The sequence below is a fragment of the Platichthys flesus genome, chromosome 16 (genome assembly GCF_949316205.1).
Source record: "Platichthys flesus chromosome 16, fPlaFle2.1, whole genome shotgun sequence".
In the NCBI taxonomy this organism is placed as follows: domain Eukaryota; kingdom Metazoa; phylum Chordata; class Actinopteri; order Pleuronectiformes; family Pleuronectidae; genus Platichthys; species Platichthys flesus.
Window position 1 is genome coordinate 22266363 of NC_084960.1, and position 16080 is coordinate 22282442.

Genomic DNA, 16080 nt, shown 5'->3' on the forward strand with positions numbered 1-16080 from the left:
AGGTTCGGTCCAGAATAGGCCTCAGCGATAGTCTTAACCATCCAATGGGACAAAGACTGTTTAGATACAGGGTGGCCGACTTTTTCACCACCAAAACAGACAAATAACTGAGAGTGTGAACCCCTCAGAGACTGTATTTGTGCAATATAAGCCTTCAGTGCCCTTACTGGGCACAAAATAGGCAGGGCGGCTTCCTCCTGCAGTAGATCCGGATCAGGTTGTAAAGTGCTGATCTCAACCACCCGATTTACCGTCTGAGGGTTTATCATCCCCAGCATCCTCTGTAAAATGTATCAATTCTAGCTGCCTGCCGAGAGGGGATGGTTCCATGAAGGCTAGAATCCTCCTCACCCTCTGATTAGGTTAGGGATGCAGACATCGTAAGGGAATTCAAACAAAGTGCCAGAAAAGTCACCTGCTGCCTTGGCTCGAGGTTGCTTTTGTCTCATTTACCTTGAAACCTAAGCACCATACATGCAAGATCACCCTCTGGGTATCCTCTACAACTTGGCCAAGAGATGGATTACAAATCAACCAGTCATCCAGGTAGGGAAGGATTTATATTCCTGACATCTGGAGAGGAGACAAGGCAGCCCCAACCACTCTGGTGAACACCCGTGGTGAGAGAGAAAGGTCATATGGCAGAAAGAAGGGGTGAAATAAATGTAATTCACCTGAAAATGCCCACTGTATGCCTGCAATGGCAGAAAAAAGTCGATGTGGAGACAGAACAAAAGTCTAGCCACTGCGATCAGGGCTTAAGGAAAATAAAATTAGCACCTAATAGAAGGTGATAACTAAGAACCAACTGTATTTTATACAGGGAACACACAGGTTAAAAGGGGAAACTACCTGACCTCAAATACTGTTTATTTATTTATTTTTGAAAGTCAGTGAGGTTTGAGTGAGGTCGAAATAGATCCCCCCCTACTCCATTGTGCATGTTTGACAGGCACACACGCAAAACACCCACAACTTTGTCACACATGCACAAACAGTGTGTCATGGGACAGATCTATATATTAAGTTAGATGTAAAAACATCATAATTTGGTATTTGCTAACACAAATAATGGGCATGATTATTTGCATATAGAGCTTAGAGGTGAGATCTGATCATAAGTGGTCACATGCAACACATTCAGGATGCATTTTTAAGCCATGTGTGAACAGATGATTTAATGCTGTCCAATAGTGATCAGATCTTTCATGATAAATGTTAATTACAGTTCTGAAGAGGTACTTAAACTCTAGTTTAATATTTAATCTGTATTTGAAAATCTTATAAATATTTTAATTTAACAAATGTAGTATTTTTCCGAATAATATAGTCAAAGAACACTGTCAGTATGGCAAACAGGACATCCATCAATTAACCTATAAAAATCTATCTGGTGTGCTTGTTTATATTTTTTAAGCTTTCTTAATCAGCCAGACTATTTTGTGTGTTTTAAAAGTGTCATAGTTCACATAATTTACATTGTAAGAGAAACATAAAACACATGTGAGCACCCTTGCATTTCTGAGTGCCAGATTCCTCAAGTTGATGCACCAGCTGAATAGTCACCAATGGAATAGTGGTTCCATCTAGTGTTGATAGTTTTCTATTACACAGCTTTTTAGCACCCTAGTACTCTTGTTGCGCCTGTAGGGCTGCGATAATGGAGGTTCTGTTTGAGAGCTATTAATGTACTTACAAAGTTTTACTCTTTATTTGTGCATTTGCTCTCCCTACTGAAAGTGCTGAGGGAAACACACACAAATATACATTTAGCTTGACCCAATCCAAATGGCACTGGTGTCAACAAGCTGGTTTTGAATGTATCAACAATCTACTGAAATCATGTGGTAAATATGGATAGGGGTGTCATCCCAATGAGGTTAACAAAGGCTGCATGAAGAATAGGATAACCTTTTATATTACTGGGTTTTACTTTAACTTCATTTAGTTTTTGTATCATTTACTAGCCATTGGTTCTTTTCAAGTAATTTTGTAAGAACAGGTCTGAGGAATCATTTTAGTCAAATTCTTGACACTTTATTCAGCGGTTAAATTGATATTGCTGCGCATGTCAAAAAAACATAAAACCTTATGCACACGACTACAATGTATTTTAGTACATAAAAGTTGGGTCAATATGGGTATGGATACCTTTGTCTTTCTTTTTTCAACCAACTTAATTCTCCTGAGATTTTGTTCCCAACTTGATTTATTCTTTCATGATATTACTGCATTCTCTGATCTCTGCACGGACATAGGTGAGTAAAAAATAAAGATGATAGACCAACTAGCCAAAGCTGCAACATCCAACACAAGCTCCAATAAACAATTTCTACATCTACTTCTTTTAATAAATTTTGCTAATCTGACACTAACCATGTATCTTTTTTTTAAAAAACATAACAAGACATTTTTAGCACTAATATTTAGCGCTTAAAATGTGAAAGAAGTAATTTAATTTAAACCCTCTCAAGCTAGTGGACACGTTTAATCATTTAATGAGAAAACAATGGGGTAAAGTGATACACTTACTTTTCCACTTTAAAACTACCATAACAACACATGTTGTAATAGTTAAAATCCTGACAGCTAGATTGACAACCGCACATTCCAAAACTAATATCGGATTAATAACAAAATCATGGGTATTGGTCAATTGAGCACATTTTTGATTATTCTGATTCATGTGATCTCTTGCACACCCTAGCTTACATGAACATTGTTTCTTTGTCCAATTGGCAGGGACAGTGATATTGTTTTTCTCTGCGTAGTTCAAATACCAGTTCACGGCACTTAACTGGAGAAAGGCCATGGAACTGGTCAGCTAGTTGTTTCAAGTGTTTGGCAAGCTCCTCCTCCATCTCATCTGTGAATAGGGGAGAGCAGGGTTATTAGGGACATCAGGTAATGTGAGACACCCCCTGTATCTAGGCAACGGAACACATTTGTGGCAATTTGATCATTAGGTTTTCAAGCCCCTGCCATTCCCCCCTTGCCATGAAAGAGAAGTTAGTGCTGGTGCTGTGGAAAGTCTGTTTTTTCACAAAAATGTGTTTTTTGCATGTAAAAGTAAATTTTCTTGCTTTAAAATTAATCAACTGTTGTGTCAAAACAAATTGAATCAGGTAGAAAAACGTTTATCATACATGTTGGTTAACTTCCAACATATAAAACTATGTGATTGATGCTAGCTGAAGATTAGCCTGAATTGCTAAGAGATGTAGTTTTTTCTAAAACGGTGGCTGTGGGACAAATGCTGCACAAGTTAGGTTTAGTCTTAAACATTTTTTAGTGTAATATTACATTATATATGTTTTATTTTTAATGTCATAAGCATGGTAGAAAAGCCATCATGCCAAGAAACTATACACCAGGAAGACAACCTGGGGCCAAACACCCCTCGCAGAGATGGAGCGTATAGCCGCTGAGGTCATGCAAGGAAAGAAGTTCTTAAGAAAAGCTGGAAGGGATAGAAATATTGATAAGACAACGCTCAAAAGATTCATAAAGAAAAAAGAGAAAGGGAAAGTAAAATCAGTAGCCTGGGGTATACCCCGCTCTCCCCTACTTGAGTATAACTTTGAAACAAGTTTCCTGTTGTCCATATTTTTATACATGTCGATAAATATGTTGATTAAATTGGCACCACATTTCTCCTTGGATTTATACTCATTATTAAAGTAGGTCCTGGTTTGTAGGTCCCTAAAAAAATCCAGTTTTCATAAACGATACATCTCTGACATTTTTGGAAAACTATCCAGTTCTCCCTTTGATGTAATTGAACAGTAAGTAGTGATGCCATTTCTATGCCAATAACTAAAGCTCCCATCAATCCCTGCTGACTTAAAGTCCGGGTCAAAAGCGACCCATCTCAACAGTCTAGACCGTCTTTCAAATAGTAGTGAATCTACATTCTTTAAACCAGATTCTAAGAGTAACTTTAGTCCATTGATTAACATTTTTAACATGCTGCTCATACAAGATTTTGCTACCTAATATGGATTGTGATGGTATATCTAGCTGTGAAGTTTCCAAATCTTTCAATTTTGCTATATACACTGGATTACAGCAACATGCTAGTGGTTTTAATTGCGCCGCCTTGTAGTAATCTGTTAAGCATGTTAATGTTCTACCCCCTTTTTCTTAAGAAAGTTGTTGTGTTTTGAATTGAACTCTTGGTCTTCTACCCCCCCATATGAATCTTGATATCCACATCCCATTCATAAATTGTTGCAGTGGTACTACAGCCGGCTTATTGAAAGAGATACAAGAGTCGGGAAAGTACATTCATTTTTATCGTTTCTATTCTATTATGCATATCTAAGGATAGTTGGGACGACCTGTAGATATCTGCCTTGATGTTTTTAGTTATGGGGCCATAATTGCTATCATATATTTTGGAAATGTCTTAAGGTATTTGAATTCCCAGATACTTAATGTCTGAAGAGGTCCATTTGAAAGCAAATCTACTTAGCATGTTTTTCTGAGGGGTGTAGTTATAACTTAGAGTTTGCGTTTTTTGGACCTATAATTTATATCCAGAGTAAGCTCCAAACATTTTTTGGAGAACATCATCTGCATATAAACAAACCTCTAATCATGACTCCTTTCATCATCTCATCATCCCTGATTAACTGTGCCAGGGGCTCTATAAATAAAGCAAAGAGGGTGGGGCTGAGGGGGCAGCCTTGGCGGCAGCCTCTCTCCAAGTTGACAACCTGAGAGAGGTGTCCATTAGTCTTTATTCTTGTGTTTGGTGAGGAGTATAGAGTTCTGATACAGTTAATTAAATCATCCTTGAAGCCAAATCTTCTCAACACCAAGTACAGATATTTCCAGCTAACTGAATTGAACGCCTTTTCCGCATCTAATCAGAATCAGAATCAGATCAGCATCAGAATCAGTATCAGAATCAGATGGTATTTATTGCCAAGTAGGTTTACACCTACCTGGAATTTTCTTTGGTAAAAAAGGTGCATACATAACCAAACATAAAACATAAAAACACAATAAGTACCACAAGAACACAATAAGTACTTCACATAAGAAAGAAAAAACTATATATAAAACAAACAAAACAAAATAAATACAAGATATAGTTAAAAACAGGAGAGAATGAGGATGTGCAATGTGCAATATACTGTAGTGTGTGTTAATGTAACAAAGAATTGAGGCATGGGGCGGGATAAGAATCAAAGACAGGTGGGGGTCCCGGGTCTTATTGATAAGGCCAGTTGCAGCCGGGAAGAAGCTGTTCTTGTGCACGCCTCAGGGTCCTAGAGGCAAACAGGTCCTGTAGAGATGGCAGATTGCAGCCGATCAACCAACAACCATCTTCACTGTTTGCAGAGCATTTAAATTCATACTGTTCTGGTCACACCAGGTCACCAGACAGTCAATCTCCCACCTGTAGACGGACTCATCCCCACCAGAGATGAGCCCAATGAGGGTGGTGTCATCTGCGAACTTAAGGAGTTTGACGAACGGGTGGCTGGAGGTGCAGCTGTTGGTATACAGAGAGAAGAGAAGAGGGGAAAGAACACAGCCTTCAGGGGAACTGGTGCTTATGGATCTGAATTCAGAGACATGCTTACCCAGCCTCACGCGTTGCCTCCTGTCAGACAGGAAGTCTGTGATACACCTGCAGGTGGAGTCAGGCACACTCAGCTGGGAGAGCTTCTCCTGTAGAAGATTCAGGATGATTGTGTTGAAGGCAGAGCTGAAGTCCACAACAGGATCCTGGCGTAGGTTCCTAAGAAGTCCAGGTGCTGGAGGATGAAGTGAAGGGCCATGTTGACTGCATTGTCTACAGAACTGTTGGCTCTATAGGCAAACTGCAGGGGGGTCCAGGATAGGGTCAGTGATGGCTTTGAGGTGGGACAGCACGAGGCGCTCAAATGCCTTCATCACCACAGAGGTCAGGGCGACGGGTCTGTAATCATTGAGTCCAGTGATCTTTGTTTTTTTTGGAGACAGGGATGATGGTGGAGGTCTTGAAGCAGGCTGGTACGTGGAAGGTCTCCAGTGAGGTGTTAAAGATGTCAGTTAACACCGGAGACAGCTGATCAGCGAAGTGCTTCAGGATTGATGAGAGACAGAGTATGGCCCGGCTGCTTTGCGGGGGTTCTATCTCCTTAAGAGACTGTTAACGTCCTTGTCATTATTGTAAATCACCCTGGTGCGTGATGGAACACAGCTGTCCTCACAGAAGCTGATATTAGAAGGCACAGCCTCTGTGTACTCATCCAGACTATTAGTAGCAGTCCTGAACACCTCCCAATCTGTACAGACAAAGCACGCCTGAAGATCCTCCACAGCTTCACTGGTCCACAACTTTGAAGTCCTCACAACAGGTTTACAGAGTTTTAATTTCTGCCTATATGCAGGAATCAACTGGACCATGACATGGTCCGAGAGTCCCAGTGCAGCCCGGGGGACGGCGTGATAAGCACTGCTTATTGTGGTGTAATAGTGATCCAGAATATTCTCCTCTCTGGTCGGACATTTAATTGTTTATATTTGGGGAGTTCACGGGTGAGATTTCCATGGTTAAAGTCACAGAGGACAATCACTAAGGAGTCCAGGTTAGTCCCCTCGCAACAGTAGCTGATCAGCGAACATGCGCTGTGCCTCTTGCACGTCAGCCTGTGGTTTGAATGTATACACCGACCAGAATGAATGAAGCGAACTCACGGGGGGAGTAGAAGGGTTTGCAGTTATTGAAAAAATATTCCAGATCTTGAGAACAGTTCTGTTGAATCACTGTCACATCGTCGCACCAGCCAGAGTTAATGTAAAAGCAGATACCTCCACCTTTCGTCTTGCCGGAGAGCTCCGTGTTGCAATCCGCTCGGAAAAGTTGGAAGCCGGCCAGCTGCAGCGCAGAGTCCGGTACAGATCCACACAGCCACGTCTCTGTGAAGCACAGAACGGAGGATGAGGAGAAGTCTCTATTTTTACCAACTAGTAGCTGGAGTTCCTCCAACTTGTTGAAGGCGCTGTGCGAAGTCCCCACCGGCAAAGACGCACAAGCGAACCCGCTCGATTACCTCTCCTCCGCCGCTTCACCGTGTGAACAAAGGTGAGCGCACCTTTGACCAGAATGTCCAAAATATCGATAGATGAGGCAATGAAAGTCTGAAATAAATTATCCGGAGTTATGTTAACAAAACAACACAAAACATTGCGCACCAAATCACCGAAGCAGCCGTCCGTGGCGCCATCTTAAATATAAGCTAATCACTGTGGTTCCAATATTCCCCTTATTCACATGATAGATAACGTATAGCACCTGTCTAATACTATCTGTGTCTGTCTTTCACGCACAAAGCCAGTTTGGTCTTGATCCACTAGTTCTACTATTATATGCTCTAACCTTTTTCTTAATATTGACGCATATAATTTGTAGTCTATTTTGAGTACAGAGATTGGTCTATATGCGGTACATTCTTTTCTGTCCTTCCCCTCCTTAGGAAAAGCCAAAATGATTGCCTCCCTCCATGTACCTGGTGGTTCACCTATTTTCAGTGTGTAGTTAAAGCAATCAAAAAGCATAGGCACTATCTGATCTTTAAAGGCCTTGTACCACTCGGCTTGGAAGCCGTCTGTACCCGGCACTTTATTAACTTTTAATCTAGAGATTGCTTTCCCTATTTCCTCCATTGTAATCTCTGCAATCAGGGCTTTATTCTGTTCTTCACGTATAGAGGGTAGATTCAATGACTCTAGAAATGAATTTATTTCCTGAGGGCTAGTTAGGGCCCGAGCACCTCCGGTGGGAGGCCCTATTGAAATTGTAAGGATTATTCTGGGCGTTTTTCAACGTGCTCAAAAGTTTTAAAAGTTTGCAGTAAATTTGAAAGTGGTGAAAATTGACGTATTCTGGAGTATTTGGAACTGGCTCAACAGCGCCACCTATGGAAAAGCCCCTCATTTAGCATTCACTGATCCTCACGAAAATGAGGATAGTGCTGTATCATGACCAGATGCACAAAAAAGCCTTAGCATTATGAAAAACGCAACAGGAAGCCCGCCATTTTGGATTTAGTGGCCATTTTGGCAATATTCCACATTTTTACTTTGATGTACTTGTCCTAGAGCTTTCATCAGATCAACTTAAAATTTAGACGAGTGTCATCACAACAAGATGGAGATCTAAAGTTATTGAAAGATCGATTTTTCGTCACATCGTGTGACCATAGCGGGGCTTCAAAGTTTGATTACACGCCATCAAAACACGGGCTCCTGTATCTTGGACATATTTGGTCCAATCGTGTCCAAACTACACATGTAAGACAAGAGTCGCGACCCGATGAAATCAACAAAGACACCATAACTTAAAATCATAGCGCCACCTGCTGGCTACAGGAAGTGAAGCCTTTATCCTTGCCTCAGTGCGCAAACGCATGCAACGCGGAGATGAGCGCTTGGTCATCGTACGTTCTCTCTTCACCGACCGCAACATACTTGAAATTGCCTGTGCTCGGGCCTGTTAGTGCTACAACGTAGCCCTAGTTGTATTTGGTTCCTTATATAAGTCTCTATAGTAATTTTCCAAGATATGTTCAATATCCTCTAACTTATGGCATGCTTTTTTAGTTACAGGGTCCCTAATTTCATATATGGAGCTGTCTGCTTGTTGTTTCCTTAACCTCAATCCCAGCGGCCTCAGGGCCCTTGGTTCATTCTCATAATATCTCTGCTTTGCAAATCTGTCTTTTTTCTCTAATTCTTCCAAACATAGTTTGTGTATTTCTTTTCTGACATTTCTTAATTGATCTAGAATATCAGGTTCCTTGCTTTCGATGTGTTTCCTCTCGAAAACTTTAAGATTCTCTTCTAAATCAGAAAGTTTTCTGTATCTTTCCTTTTTTCTGTGTGAGGTCAATGCAATAAGCTTTCCTTTGATCACTGCTTTTGCAGCATCACACAAAACACTTGACGATACTTCTCCATTATTGTTACTGACCATTTAATCTTAAGTTCCTTCTGCAAATATTCCTTGCATGTCCTGTCATTCAGGATGCTTGTATTGAGTCGCCAAAGCATGTTTTTCTTTTTATTATCCAGATGCAAAGTTAAATAAACAGCTGAATGGTCAGATATGTCTCTGACCCCTATCCTACAATCTTTAAGTCAATTCTTGAGTATACCCTTTTACTTGCTGAATAGAATGTAACTTGTTTTTCATTCGGGTGGAAGTCCCTCCATACATCGATCAGTCCCAGCTCCATCAGCATTTTTTTTTGTTATACCTTGGTATTAGGAGTTAGCCTCTTACGTGTATTAGAAGACTCCTCTCCTTATACCTTTATTATTAGACGAATGAAAAGTATTTTTATTTTTTACATTTCATGCTCCATGTAGTTAAGATGGCTGTTCTGCCAAACATTACATGCAGCTTTTCCTTTTTCATCTTGCAATCACCTTACCCTTCTTAATTGGATTGTGAAAACCATTTTACCTTTAGGGTAATTACCCTATATTCCTGACATTGCATTTAAACCCACAGTTAACGAAAGAGTTCTGTACCATAAGTGACCAAACTTGAACTATTCTTGAACCTAACCTAACATAAAATGAACCCAACAAGTGAATACAAGACAAAACAAACAAACATATCACAAAACTCAGGTAGACCTCCATTTGGAAGTAGAAAACCACTTTTTTGTGGGGGGAGTAGTAGTAATAGTTAACCCCCAGGGCCCCCCTACAGTGCTGTCTATAATACCCCTACTTAGTGAGTGTATTTTGTGCACTTTGTGCATCTACCTCTCCTACAAATAAACTCTGTTCATTTACCTACAACAACTCGTTCGTGTCTGCCTTGGGGTCGAAACCTTAACTCAACCTTAACAAGAATAATCTGGCCAAAACATGGACCCCGCAGACGCGGAAAAATTCAGACTGGCTCTGTCCTCCCAGGGAAATCGTCCCGGATGGAACAGCTGACGGCTCCGGATCCAGCTCCAGCACCTCCACCACCTGCTTCCCGGGCTCTCTTCCCACTCAGCCCAGGGAACCCTTCATCCCCACACCCGCTAGGTTTACTTGTCAGTCAGGGTCCGGTACACAATTTATTTTTCAGTGCGGCCTCGTTTTCGAGCAACAGCCCTTAACTTACTCTACAGACAGATAGCGGATAGCTTTTGTCATGAGTCTCCTGTCGGAGAAAGCCACGGCTTGGGCTGTAGCCCTCTCACATAATAACTCACCCATTTGTTTTTCATTTTCCTCTTACTCCGAGGAATTCCTTAAAGTTTTTGAATACCCTCTGCGCAGGAATGTCAACGTCATCATCTCCATGGTTTCTGCTTCTACTGTGGGCAGGACGGACATCTGCGGGTGCACTGCCTGTCTCTGCCAAAAGGGGGGGCTCCCCAACCACTGGAGGAGCGTTGGTGAGCCAGGCCTCTTTCTGTTCGTCTCCTCCTTGCCTGATGATTAAAGGTACTGTTTCATAGAATCAGACCTCCCATTCTTTACATTACTTTACATTTAGCTGACGCTTTTATTCAAAGCAACTTACAATACGTGCATTCAACCCCAAGGGTACAGACCCAGAACAACAAGAATCAAGAAAGTACAGTTTCTTCAAAATAAAGCAAAACTACAAAGTTCTATAAGTAAGTGCCATTCAAGTGCTACTAAAAGTGTTAGATTCAAAAGTTGTTATAGTAGTATATATTTTTTTTTTTTCAAGGTATAGTCGGAAGAGGTGAGTTTTTAGTTTTCGGCGGAAGATGTGTAAACTTTCTAATGTCCGGATGTCAATGGGGAGCTCATTCCACCATTTAGGAGCCAGGACAGCAAACAGTCGTGATTTAGATGAGTGTTTAGCTTGCAGTGAGTGAGCAACGGATCGATTAGCCGAAGCAGAGCGGAGTGAACGAGCCGGGGTGTAACGTTTGACCATGTTCTGGATGTAGACTGGACCTGATCCATTCACAGCATGGTACGCAAGTACCAGTGTTTTGAACCGGATGCGGGTAACCACTGGTAACAAGTGAAGGGAGCGGAGGAGCAGAGTAGTGTGAGTGAATTTAGGTTGGTTAAAAAACAGTAGAGCTGCTGCATTTTGGATGAGCTGCAGAGTTCGGATGGCAGTATTCTCTGTCCATCCTAGTTGATTCGGGGGCAGATGACAATTTCATTGAAGCTAGTTTTGCTACCCAGGATCAAATTCCCTGTCAGCTTCTTTCTCACCCGAAGAAGGTATTTGTTCTGGATGGCAGGCTCCTGGCTCAGGTCACTCACCGCATTAGCCCGTTTTCTCTTCTGTTGTCCTGTAACCACCATGAAGCTATATCCTTTTTTGTGATCCCGTCGCTTTCTTCCCCTGTTGTGTTAGGTCTCCCTTGGTTAAAGCTTCATAACTCCCACATAGACTGGTCCACCGTCTCCATCCTTAATTGGAGTTTATTTTGTCACTCCAATTGTTTACATTCCGCCATTCCTTCCACCTTATCTTCCACACCGTCTCCTCCCAAGCCAGTGGACGTCAGCTCCGCACCACCTCCGGGAGGTGTTCAGTAAGGACCGTGCTCTATCCCTTCCACCTCACATACCTTACGACTGTGGTATTGAGTTGCTTCTAAACGTCCCATATCGTTCCAGCAAACTATATGACTTATCCAAGCCTGAAAGGGACGCCATGGAGATGTACATTACAGACTCCTTGGCCACTGGACTCATTCGTCCTTCGTCATCTACTTTGGGGGCGGGCTTCTTTTTTGTTGGAAAAAAGACAAGTCGCTGCGCCCCTGTATTGATTACTGGGGGCTGAATGACATTACTGTAAAGAACAAGTCCCCCCTCCCTCTCATTGACTCTGCTTTCGGTCCCCTTCACGAAGCAACCATTTTTTTTAAGTGGGACCTCAAGTACTGGTACATTTCAAGTACCTAGTGATGCCCTTTGGCCTTACCAATGCCCCTGCTGTTTTTCAAACCCTTATTAATGATGTGTGGGGACATGCTTAATTGTTTTGTGTTTGTGTACCTTGACGACATTTTGTGATTTTCTCCCGCAATCTCCAGGAGCATGTTCAACATGTTAAAGTTAGTGCTTAAAAGACTCCTAGAGAATAGATTATATGTTAAGGCAGAGAAGTGAGATTTTCATGTGTCTTCTGTTAGTTTTATGGGTTTTATTGTGGAGAAGGGGCAAATCAAGACCGACCCTGCCAAGGTTAAGACAGTGGCCGAATGGCTCATTCCTACATCAAGAAAGCAACTTCAGAGGTTTATCGCGTTTGCCAATTTTTACCGCAGGTTAATCTTGGACTATAGTAGAGTTGCCACACCTCTTACACAGCTGACTTCAGTTAAGGTTCCTTTTGTGTGGTCACCGGAAGCCGAGGGTGCGTTTGCTAGACTCAAGTTGTTGTTCTCTCTACAGGAGTGGAGCCACTGGCTTGAGGTTTCACTCACCTTTCATTGTGTGGTCTGACCATAAGAAACTGTCCGTTGTTCCTGGGGCTTATCCACTTCACGCTCACCTACCGACCGGGATCTAAGAACATCAAACTTGACGCGCTGTCACGTCAGTTCGCTCTCCCCGTGGAGGACCCATCGGGAAGTACCATACTGCAAGGGGGGAAGCCCTGCGTTGTGTGACAGCCCTACATCTGGCTTCCTGGTCCACACACCTCTCCTGGATTGAATATGCCCACAACTCCCTTGTCTGCTCCACAACAGGTAAGCGTCCATTCATCGCAGCTAATTGTTTCCAACCTCAACTCTTCCCATCCTAGGAGACTGACGTGGCAGTGCCATCTGTCCGGGAGCATCTTCAGCGTGCTCATCGTGTCTGGCACGATGCCCGGGCAGCCCTCGTCCCGCACAACTGCTCGCAATCAGCGAGTGGCTGACCGTCACCGCACTCCTGCTACTGATTACCAGCCTGGACAGATGGTCTGGTTGTCGTCCAGGGATCTGCCTCTCCAGACCGAATCCCGGAAGTGGCCCCTGAGGTATATTGGTCTATATTGGTTAAACTTCCCCTGTCATAAAAGATTCACCCTACATTCCACACCAGTCCCCTAAGCCCTCCTGCGGAGCCTCCCCCAACCACCCTTATCATAGATGACCACCCGGCGTATACTGTAAATAGGGTGTTGGACGTACGTCGCCGTGGCCGAGGCTACCAATACCTCGTGGATTGGGAGGGATATGGGCCGGAGGAACGACAGCGGATTTCCCGTTCCCTTATCCTGGACCCCTCTATCCTCCACGACTTTAATGCTCGTTTCCCAGACAGACCGGGTCGGCGGCCAGGTGGCGTCCCTTGAGGGGGGGGTACTGTGAGGATTGTGTTTGGTGTTGTAGTTGATAGTTGTGTCTCCTCTATTCCTTGTTGTTTTCTCCCTCTGCTGTTTGTGTGTGGCAGGGTGCATGGCTGGCTCCTGGCTGCAGCGGACAAGGCACACCTGCTCCCAATCCATCTAATCATCCCCTCAATAAAAGCTTGTTCTGCTCACCACTTCGACGCCAGATTATTCCGTCTACTGCGGGAGCTGTTTCGCGGCAGTACTCTCGACCCTTGTGTCTTTTGGATGTACACTAACCCTTGTGCTTTCCTTCAACCCAGAACCTCCGTGTGCCTTACCGCTCGGCTCCTCATCCTCGTCTCATCCAGGATCTCCAACCAGCCAGCACTCTGCCGCTCCAGCCTGCATCTACCTCTCCTACAAATAAACTTTGTTCATTTACCTACAACAACTCATTCGTGTCTGCTTCATGTCTGCTTACCAACAGAATAAAGGATTACAGACTGCTCATCACATGGCTCAGTGCCTCAGACGTCTCAATGATAAAAAAGCATACAAATATAAATAATAAAAACAAGCAAACAAAAATATTAAATGAAATTTAATATTCTATAAAATAATTAGCATAACCTTACCAATAGCAGCGAAGCTGCGTGTTTTTAATTGTGATCTTTGGTAGATCCTGTAGACACTTCATAAAGACAGTCATTTTGTCTTTTGTTTTGTCCTGAACCGGAAACAGTTCTTTAATGACGTGGCTCTGTGAACGGCACTGGCCTGTAGAAAAGCAACTGCGAACAGCACTAGCACAAACGTAAGTGTCACTCCCTTGAATGACCACCTATTATAATGTGAGCAGCACTCAGTGGCGGCTGGCCAATAGAAGGTGCCTCCCTCCCTTGTGGTGAGTGTGTTTAAATGGAAATGTTGCCCATTAAGCAATGACAAAAGCCAATAGGGGACTGTTGCAGGGGAAGATACACATATATCCTGGAACCGAAACATAATTGAATGTTACTAGAGTGAGAGACATGAAACATTTATCTGAAAAAATAAAGAAACATGAGTCTACGAGGGTACACATGGAAAATACAATGAAGCCAGCAATGCAAGACCAACTAGCGCTACGTTGTAGCACTGGCGGGCCCGAGCCAGTTAGATAATGCAGAGTGGATTAACAGAGACAATGTGGAAATATTGACATATAGAGCTGTTCAGGCTTGGACTCTAATCATCTTAGATGATAATAATAATTTGAAGTTAATCTGATGAAAGCCCTGGGACAAGTACATCAAAGTAAAAATGTGGAATATGACAAAAATGACCACTAAATCCGATATGGCGGGCTTCCTGTTTAGTCTAGCTTATCTATCCAAGAGACTTATGTGTTTGTTATGAAAAGACACATGTCCAAATCGATTTTTGTACATGTCGGCCAATTGAGTGCCGGGGCTGCCCGTTAGGGGGAGCTAATCAGTTTTTTTGCCACGCCCATTCCTTAAAACTATCTGAATATCTTCAGAGGGGGGCTGTTGATACACACATGTAGTTTGAGGAAGATGGACTCATGAACACGGAAGTTACAGCGATTTCGTGTGTCATGGCGTGTTGATGAACTTTGATTGCAGGCCATTAATAATCAGCATGATGAAAAGTCACAGTAATCGTATGCCTACATAGTCAATGTCTTGAGACCCATTTGACACAGTTTGACATGGTTTTGCAAAGTGGATGAGGAGAAATACATCCAAGTGTAAGACGTACTAAAAACAAGACATTTCCTGCTGACACCAGGGGGCGCTGTGATTTTAAGTCATGATTTCTGTGTAGATGTCTATCTTACATGTCTAGTTTGGAGTCGATTGGGCCAAATATGGGGATGGGGATTGTGATGACACTCAACTAAATTTTAAGTTGATCTCCACACAGTCCAACACGTGGTGGTAATACACTAAGGTAATGTGCCAGCAAAGCCATGAAAGGAGAAAAATAGTAAGAAAACATGGATGGAAACAATTCAGAATTTAGAAATGATCAACTTAATCCCCCAACATCTGTTCCCCGGGCGCCGTACATGGCTGCTCACTGCTCTGTGTGTCCTGCACCAGATGGGTCAAAAGCAGAGGTTAAATTTCCCTACCTGCATGAGTGTGCCTGTGCATGTTTGTGCATGTGTTTGGGACTAATAAATGCATCTTAAACTTAATCAGATTTGGAAATAGGTAGGAAATGCTGTGTGTACTCGTTAAAACACTAAAACCTGAGCATTTCTTTGCCTTTGTACACATACTGTAGTGCGGTTTTCCAGCATTTACACCCTGCAATGAATGGTGGATGAAGTGTAATATTCATATGACATAGACAAGAACGGTAAAATAATACTCCTTTTTAAAATGTAGGTTGTTAAAGGGATAAGGGTTGTTTTCCTTCAAGGTAACGTTACGCTTCATGTATCATATTCTATCATGTCTATGAGCCTTTCTCTGTAAATTACTCTGGTATGTGGGACCTAAATTCTTTGGCCCTTACAGTTTAAAGCAGTCATGCAGCACTGTGAAGAAGATTACTTAAGGCGAGTCAGAGCAAGGGCAAGGGTACATGTGTACCGTAAACACACAAATGGTCTGGAACTATCAAAAATATTACAGGAATCGGGGCAATTATCCAGCCTAAGAGATTGAGAGAGAAAAACTGAGCGAAGAGCAAAACCCATGAGACAGAATCTTCAATGACCATAGCAACACAGACACACACACACACACACTCACACAAACCCACACACACACACACACACACAGGCCAGTAGACTC